The 8,313-nt window shown below is 46.2% G+C and overlaps 1 protein-coding gene across 2 annotated transcripts in view; it reads left to right on the top strand.

Annotated features, from left to right (window-relative positions):
- PLAC8 (placenta specific 8) overlaps window positions 1-8,313 on the top strand; it is a 33,390-nt gene that overhangs the window by 5,483 nt on the left and 19,594 nt on the right. The gene's annotated exons all lie outside the window — the stretch shown is intronic.

Below are 8,313 nucleotides of genomic sequence, written 5' to 3'. Positions count from 1 at the left end.
TGGATCCCAAGCAGCAGGAGGAAAGTGGGGAGCGGGCCTGGATGGAGGGGAAGGCACAGGGCTCCATCCCTGCCCGCTCCCCTCCACCCCCCACCCTCCCCCATTGTCTTGATGGGTAATTGGCTAATTATATTAATAAAAACTGTTTATTCAAGCTCAAAATGAGGTTCCCCCCCATTCAACATGTGGAGGGGCAGAACCTTGTCTTGGATTCCAGTAGAAAGTGGGAGGCAGGCCACCTGTCTCCCTCCTGCTCCTCTTCCTGCCACTTCTGCTCAGGCTTGGCTCTGGCTCCTGCCACTTTTGCCCAGCCAGGTAGCAGTGCTGTTGGTGGCGGCAGCTCTGGCCCCAGCTCAGTTCCAACCTGGTCCCTGTGCTAGGGCTGCCACTGCAACCACTGCTGCTTAGCCACACGGTGTCTGGAGCCAACATGTGCTACAAGGGTAAGTGGTGGTGGGGAGAGCCAAGCTGTCTGGCGTCAGGTGGCAGGGGGAGCAAGTGGGATGGGGAAGGGGGCAAGGGGTGGAGGGAAGGCCACTGGCACAGTTGTGTGGATCTTATCGCATCTTTACCTGCACATGTAGAAAGGAACTAGTTGTCAGCATTTGACATGCCTCAAGGGGACAAGTCAGCATGAGACTGCTTACCCTGGTTGCAGATCCTAGTTAATTATGTCTGCAGTAGTCTGTGCTTGGGGTGTGGGGTACTAAAATGCTCTGTTTCAAGTGAGAAATAATCAGTGCTTTGAGAAATAAAGTGTATAGTTGACAGCCTCCAGTGTTATGACTTGTTCCTGGTATCCCCAATTAAACTGAGGCTCAAAGTATTCTCAATCCAATGCTAGGAGGCAGATCTTAGTCTACATTTTAAATGTGTAATCCTATTCCATTGCACTGGAGTCCCTGAAAAATTCTTAATATAGAAGGTGGCTGGCTCCTCTGCCTCCTTGCTGCTTTTTTTGAGTTAGATTTAAAGCTAGGATGACATCATGTTATAAAAACAGATGCCTCAAAGGTTTTTCAGGGATTTGAACAAAGTGGGTCAGGAGTGCATTTAGGCACCTAGTTACCGGAATAGGATCTGTCCCTTTCTCTTTACTGATGCTATTAATAGTACATTTGTTGTGCTGGGATTGTGAATGCTCCAAAATGCAAATATCAATATTTTGAAAAGTGTAGCTGCATCTGCTTGTTAAGGAATAGCTAAAGTGTGTGGGGATGAGCTTTTTGTATTTACTTTAAAGTAAGTCCAAATAAAAAAATCTGGAAGGCTAAGAGCCCAGCTGAAACTTCCTGGCATCCTGAAGGGATTTTGTTTTGATTATTTTATCATTTGCAGTGTTTTTTACATCAAATGTATTCAAATCCATACGAACATAGTATGGGAAAGAGAAACGAACTGTAAAATGAGTGTGTTTATAGGATATATTTAGTGCTATTTTGCTTGCCAGAGGTGGATATAAAGCTCAAGATGGTGACAGCACATCTCATTCTGAACAAAATAAGGTACTTTCTGCAGGGTACTGAGCATCTTGAGTTAGCTACCACTCAAATCCATGGGAGTCAAGCTGCCCTCAGCACAGGAAAGGAAAAACCTGCATTTAGCTCCACGTGTGGCTGGCAACACTTGAGCTTTAAAAACAACTTTTATCATTTTAAGCTCTTCACTGCTAAGGTGGCCTTTGAACAAATATCAGGGATTCTATTCTTAAGATGCACAGTTTTTCAAGACCAGAACAACTTCACAGAAGTCACGGCAACTACACTAAGGTAAGAAAGTTGCAAGATCAGGACATGGACCTTGGGTCTTTAAATTGCTGAACTGCTCTTTTTTCACTCAGTTTTTTTTATTGATGAGTTCAGATGGAGAATGTGGCAGCTTGCTTTTTCAATAAGAGCTCTAGTGCCAGCAACAGGAAAACGCTGGTCCTTGGTTCAGCTTACTAGATAGGGCTTGGAAAAAAATGCAGCGCTGATATGACTGCAAAAAATGGAACTTTTCTTTGACGGTAACCACACTCATGAGGACCATGTCACAGTTAACAGATTTCTAACAGCCTGTTCTAGACGTTCTTTTTATTTTCACATTTCCTCTGGATCCTGGAAGCTGTCTGCCCTTTAGAATGAAGGATGTGGAGAAGACTTCACCTCTCCACTGGGCAACTCACCAGCAATCCCAGAGAGGTGGGTTTTCTTATGGTCCCCTGTACATTTCCCACTGCTTCATTGACCCACTTACTGGTTCCATTCTTGCAAAGAGGCAAGCCATTGAAATTGTAAGAAACATGCTTGCTACACTTCAAAATCACACTGTTTGATCTCATTTGGAGTTCAGCAGCCTTGAGAGTACTTGTGAATACAGTTATTTTTTGTTAATATATTTCCATACCCAAGAGCAAGTTGTGGCCTTTCAGTGTGGTGACATATATATTTTTAGGTTAATGAAAGCATGAGAGACTGTAATTCCTGTACCCACAGCCTTTTCAATTTGAGGACACACGAAGCAGAAGTAGAGCTACAGGTCCTATTTGCTGTTATCAGTCCTGTTTACGGTAATTTGTAGCAGCCACAACATGGTTGTGGATCAAGTGTGAAGAATGGGAAAACAAAGGTGGGGAAGTATGGCTTGGATGAGTGGACTGTAAGGTGGATAGAAAACTGGGTCTTCAGGCTCAGAGGGTAGTAGTCAATGGCCTGGTCTAGCTGGGAGCTGGTATCAAGTGGAGTGCCCCACGGGTTGGTCCTGGGGCTCATTTTGTTCAATATCTTCATTAACAACCTGGAAGATGGGATGGATTGCACCCTGAGCAAGTTTGCAGATAACGTCAAGCTGGGTGGGGTAGTAGATACACTGGAGGGTGGGGCTAGGATTCAGAGTGACCTAGACAAATTGGAGGATTGGACTAAAAGAAATCTCATGTACTTAGGATGGAACAGTCCCATGCACCAGGGATGGGGACTGACTGGCTCAGCAGCAGCTCTGCAGAAAACCTGGGGGTTACAGTGGACAGTAAGATGAGTATGAACCAACAGTGTGCCATTGTTGTGAAGAAGGCTAACAGCATACTGGGCTGCATTAATAGGAGCATTGCCAGGAGATTGAGGGAAGGTGATTCTTCCCATCTATTTGGCACTGGTAAGGTCACATCTGGAGTACTGTGTTTACTTTTGGGCCCCTCACTACAGAAAGGATGTGGACATATTGGAGGGAGTCCAGTGGAGGGCAACGAAAATAGTTAGGGGGCTGGGGCACATGAATTTTGAGGAGAGCTGAGAGAACTGGACTTATTCAGTCTGGAGAAGAGAAGCGAGGGGAAATTTAATAGTAGCTTTCAACTGATGGTTCATCCTTTGAATTTGAAGATGACCATGACATCACTGTTTGGTGTGGTTTCTGTGAACATGTAAATGGCTGTTAAGGCCAGTTTGTGCTTTGAGCTGTCTATGGTATGCTGAGCAAGAGATGCCGCTTTGAGTTGCTTCATCAACAGTGGATGTGCTGCAGTTGCAAGAGTTCCACTGTTTGTGCTTCTGCTCTGCCTCAGCAGTTCTCTGCTCATAGATGGTAGCTCCAGTATGGATGAGGCTTTGCCAGGTGGACCAATCATGAGCAAAATTTTCCCAAAATTTGGGTCAATGTTGAAATGTTTCAAGGATGACTTGAAGGAGTCCTTGAAGCATTTCTTCTGGCCTCCCTGAGATTGCTTTCCCTCCTTTAGCTCACCTTAAAAGATAGTCTTTGGCAGTCACTCATCCGACAACTTGGTGACATGGCCTGCCCATCTCATCTGTGCTTTTATCAAAGAGTGTGAATGTTTGGAGTTCTTTTCTTGGCATTTCTCCTGGAGTTTACAAGCTGCAAACACCATATCTATGGTCCCACGTTCTTTCCTTGAAACCACACTGACTCTTAGGCAAGAGCCTTTGTTCGATGTGTTGCACAAGGCGATTCAACAGAATTCTGGTGAAGATTTTACTGGCTATTGATAGCAAGGAGATGCCCTGATGGTTGCCACAGGATTGTCTGTTGCCTTTCCAACTTCACATCGCTCATCTTTACTGCGGCCACTCCAGACGAAGGTGTAGTCAGCTCCTTTTTCAGTTAGTTGTCCTTCTTCAGCTAGATGAGTTTCACTCAGGGCCATTATCTGAATGTTGAATCTGGCCAGTTCTCTACCAACTAGAGCTGTTCTTCTCTCTGGTCTATCTGCTGTAGTACAATCCATTAGTGTGCGCACATTCCAAGCACCAGTGGTGAACGGTGTCATCTTTGTCTTTTTTGGTGTTTTTGCATGGCCAGTATGCTTAGGGAATTGAAATACAGCTAGTTCACTTAAGCTTTTGGTCTGAGTTTTAACTGGTAGACTGGGTGTGGAACTGTAGGGAAGGTCAGGAAGTGCCAGTAGTGCCAGTGAGTCATGTGAGGCTTGAGCTTGGGGGGAGGGCAAGCAGCAGTACAGCAGCTGAGAAGGCACCCACAGTCCAGGAGGCGCAGTGGCAATGGTCAGGGACCCATAGCCCAGGAAGGGCAGAGCAGGGGCCAGAGAGAGCCCATAGTCCAGGAGGAGCAGGGGCAGGGCCAGAGACCCCAGTGCCCAGAGAAAGGCAGAGATTGGGGCCTAAGGCCCATGGAACAGTTTGTTACACCTGCTGCGAGGCATGGGCATGGATATAGGGGAGGTTGGAGACTGTGATTTGCCCATAAGACCATACGTGCTCTTGAAGGGAGCAAGTGCAGGTCAAGAGGGCCTGCCTAGCAGGAAGAATTGTTTGGTAACAATGGGGTTCAAGAGGGATCTGCTGGTAAAGAGGACAAGTTATGGCTTGCTGTAAGACCCTTTGACATTCTCCCTTTTCAAGTTTTTTAATAAGTCCAGTGCATGGCAGGTGAGAGCGAAGGGGAGGGTACCTTAGAGATGGAGTGAACCAGGAGCCAAGTTGCCATCAGGGGGTGCGATGGCCATCCCTGGGGGTACTGGTCCTGTTACAAGCCAATATATGTTCTGGGGCACTGTTACCTGTCAGCTTTGTGTTCCTGAGGGAGCCCTGGCACCCAGCTTGCTGGACTTGCAAAGGACTTTTTCTATTCCCTCCTGCCCACACACACACCTCATCTACCCCCCCCCCCCCCCCACACACACCCAGCCCACACACCCCTCATCTAACCAGAACTAAGAAGGAGAAAAGTTTAATAGGCATCTCAGGCTGTACATTTCCCAGTCCCACTATGGGAGGCCTATTTAAACTTGATTGACTAAAACTCGGTTCCTGGGTTAGGGAGTGCTGAGGCAAGAGACCGAATCAGAGGGGATATGGGCAACATTTGAACAATGTTTAAGGGTTCATCACAACATCCAGCCTGTTGGAGTCTTGACCACAAATGCTGTCATACTTTTCCCGGGATGACTGGTGGAAGTCCTTCCCACAAAGTTTATGAACACTCCTTAAGTTTGTTAAAAGATTGATTTGCCCATAAGATTTGCCCATAAGACCAGATGGGCAAATCCCCTTAAGTTTGTTAAAAGATTACAGTAAAATCTGAAAGTCATGCTAAACTGAGGCTTATTCACAACAGGTAAAATACAAAACACTGATGCTGACTTCACAGTGCAAGCATAGCTAGGCCATCGGAGATGAAAAATATTGTTAAATTATAAAAATGCTTGCCTGTACATACATAGTGTTCTTACAGAAGTACCTCACAAAAGCAACACCATTTTTTTCAGTAGTGCTGTTACCAGATTTGCCCATCACTTTGGGGTGTGCTCATTTATTAGGGGTACATTTCTAGGGTCTTTGTAATTCTGTCAGTGTGCTGCTTGTGTTACTTGTGTTTCTGTATAAACAGTTTCAATTTAAATGAATTACCTTTTTCAGTGACAAGGGGTTATCTGGTTTGGAGGACATGGGGACATATAGTTTTACGGGGCTGGGGAGAGTTTCTGTATGACGCATTTAGCTGTGCTAACACTTGACTGCTAACAAAGAATTAGACTTGCGTTCTTTCCCCTATATATGGGTGTATTAACCAGTTTCACAGCATTAGATTTCCTTTAAGTGAGGTTCTCTTTCTCTCTGTGAATACCATGAATTTAATTATATATCAACTGATTTGGAAAGAGGCGTGGATGTTTGTACTGTGTGTACTGTTTGTACTGTGTATATTATGTTTCACTAAAACTTTTTTTTTTAATATTCTGCCCTTCCAAATCTTTAATAAGACTATGGTTTGTATGGGATAGTTTGGATATGGATGAGCCTGCCTCAGGCAAGGGGTTGGACTAGATGACCTCTGAAGCTTCCTGTTAGCCCTGTTTCTCTATGGTTCTCTATGGTTCCATGATTCTAAGATTGAGGCCCTTAATATAATTTAAGTTGAGATGCTAATTTAATGCTAATTGTTTTCTTAGAATTCTGTTGATTCTGAAACAACACATTTCCCTCTTGAACTGAGGGGAACTTTTAATAACATATGTGTATGCTAATACTTCTTGTTTGCCCCCAGCCTGTTACTGGGGCTCTGTCCAATTAGTTAATGCTGTTGAGGCTATGTATTAAAAATGGCTGAAATTCTTCTGCTGAAGTTGATTGGTTTAGCCAGAAATGTTTCCATCGCACCAGCTTGAGTTTGATGAGCTTGCATAGAATCCAAGAAGGAGGTCCAAGGGTCTCTGGCTGGAGAAACTGTCCTGTCAAATGGATTGAGATCCAGCTAGCTACCCAGTGAGATTGACATTGTTGCTGTGAGAATAAACTGATACCAATAACAGTCTGCATCATCTCCCCCAACAACTTCAATACATGCTGAAGAAACCCCCCCTAATAAAACAAGCCACCCCAGACACTCCTTAGTAGTGCTACCGTCCCTGAATCTTAATTATGTTCTTTTGGCAGTTCTGTCTTTTTTTTTCCTATTGATTGCTCAGAGGTGAATGAATAAATAAAATGCCTTTGTTTCTCTCTTTAATTGTGTCAGGATCACCATAGTAATATAGCCCTGAGTAGATTGTTTATAACTTAAAACAGCCTCAGCCAATTTTTTGATGCCCATGGTTCTGGCCTCCACCCAGACAGAGTCCTTGGCTCTGAGCTGCGGGGGCTGCCTGGCGCAGTTGCCAGCAACTGAGAATGGGAGCAAGGTCACCTCCACCTGTGGTGTATGTTCCTTAGTGAGGTCCCTGGAGTCCCAGGTGACTGAGCTCCAGGCCCAGGTAGGCAGACTTCATGCCATCAGGGCCCACGAGCAGGAGATTGATGACTACTACAGTCAGGCTTTTCTGAAAAACGAAGAGAGAAGAGCACAGATGCCTGACTGTGTGAAGATGGACAACAGGAAGATCAACTGGGAGCCACATGCGGGGGATGCTTGGAAGATGGTCATCTCAGGTCCCAAACACGTGGTACCAGGGTCATTCCTCCATTGGAACTAAGCAACAGGTACACACCTCTCAGTCCACCAACAGAGACGTCAGCAGAAGCACCAACTCTGGATGAGGGGAGGCAGCTAGCTGCTGCCCCTAAGAAGAGAAACAGGGTGGTCATGGTAGGCGACTCCCTCCTGGGAGGGACAGAGGGAGTGATCTGCCACCCTGATCCCCTGGCCCCTGAGGTCTGTTGCCTTCTAGGGGCCCGTATTCGGGATGTTGCAGAGGATTCCTAAACTCATCTGGCCCTCCAACCACTGCCCGATGCTCCTCATCCACGTGGGCACAAATGACATGGCTTGGAGCAATTCTGGCCAGGTCATGAGTGACCACAGGGCTCTGGGGGCTGGGTTCAGAGGGTTGGAGGCACAAGTAGTTTTCTCCTTGATCCTTCTAGTTACAGGTCACAGGTGTCACAACCCAGTGATTTTTTGTGCCTCGGCACTATGGAATTTCCTGGCCACATGAGAGCTCCTTTGCACAGCAGAGTGTTCTGCTGCAATTAAGAGCCTGCGTGCAGGAGAGTTCCCGCCAATTTGCAGTTTCCTTTACAGGATGCATTTCTTCTTTGCAGCACAGAAATGCACGGTGCAAAGAGTTCCCGCTATTCGGATGCAAATTTGCCCCGCTATTGGCCAGTGCTAAATTATTCACACGTGGCGGCTAGTAATTGGCTCGCTGGCCGTTTAAAATTCTGCGCGACTTCCGCCCAAGTCGAAGAGCTTTGAGCACGCTGCAGAGTGCCTCTGAAGTTATCTGACTTGCGGCTGCCAATCGATAGACTGATCACCTATCGATCTTTCTTCCCGTCACCGAGCCCAACCCCAGACGTACCCCTTTCCCCGCCGGCTTCGAATTGCGGACGGATTAACTGGCTTGGGCCCCGCCAG

This window comes from Alligator sinensis, unplaced genomic scaffold (genome assembly GCF_000455745.1).
Source record: "Alligator sinensis unplaced genomic scaffold, ASM45574v1 scaffold1019_1, whole genome shotgun sequence".
In the NCBI taxonomy this organism is placed as follows: domain Eukaryota; kingdom Metazoa; phylum Chordata; order Crocodylia; family Alligatoridae; genus Alligator; species Alligator sinensis.
This window is presented reverse-complemented; position numbering and strand designations above follow the sequence as displayed.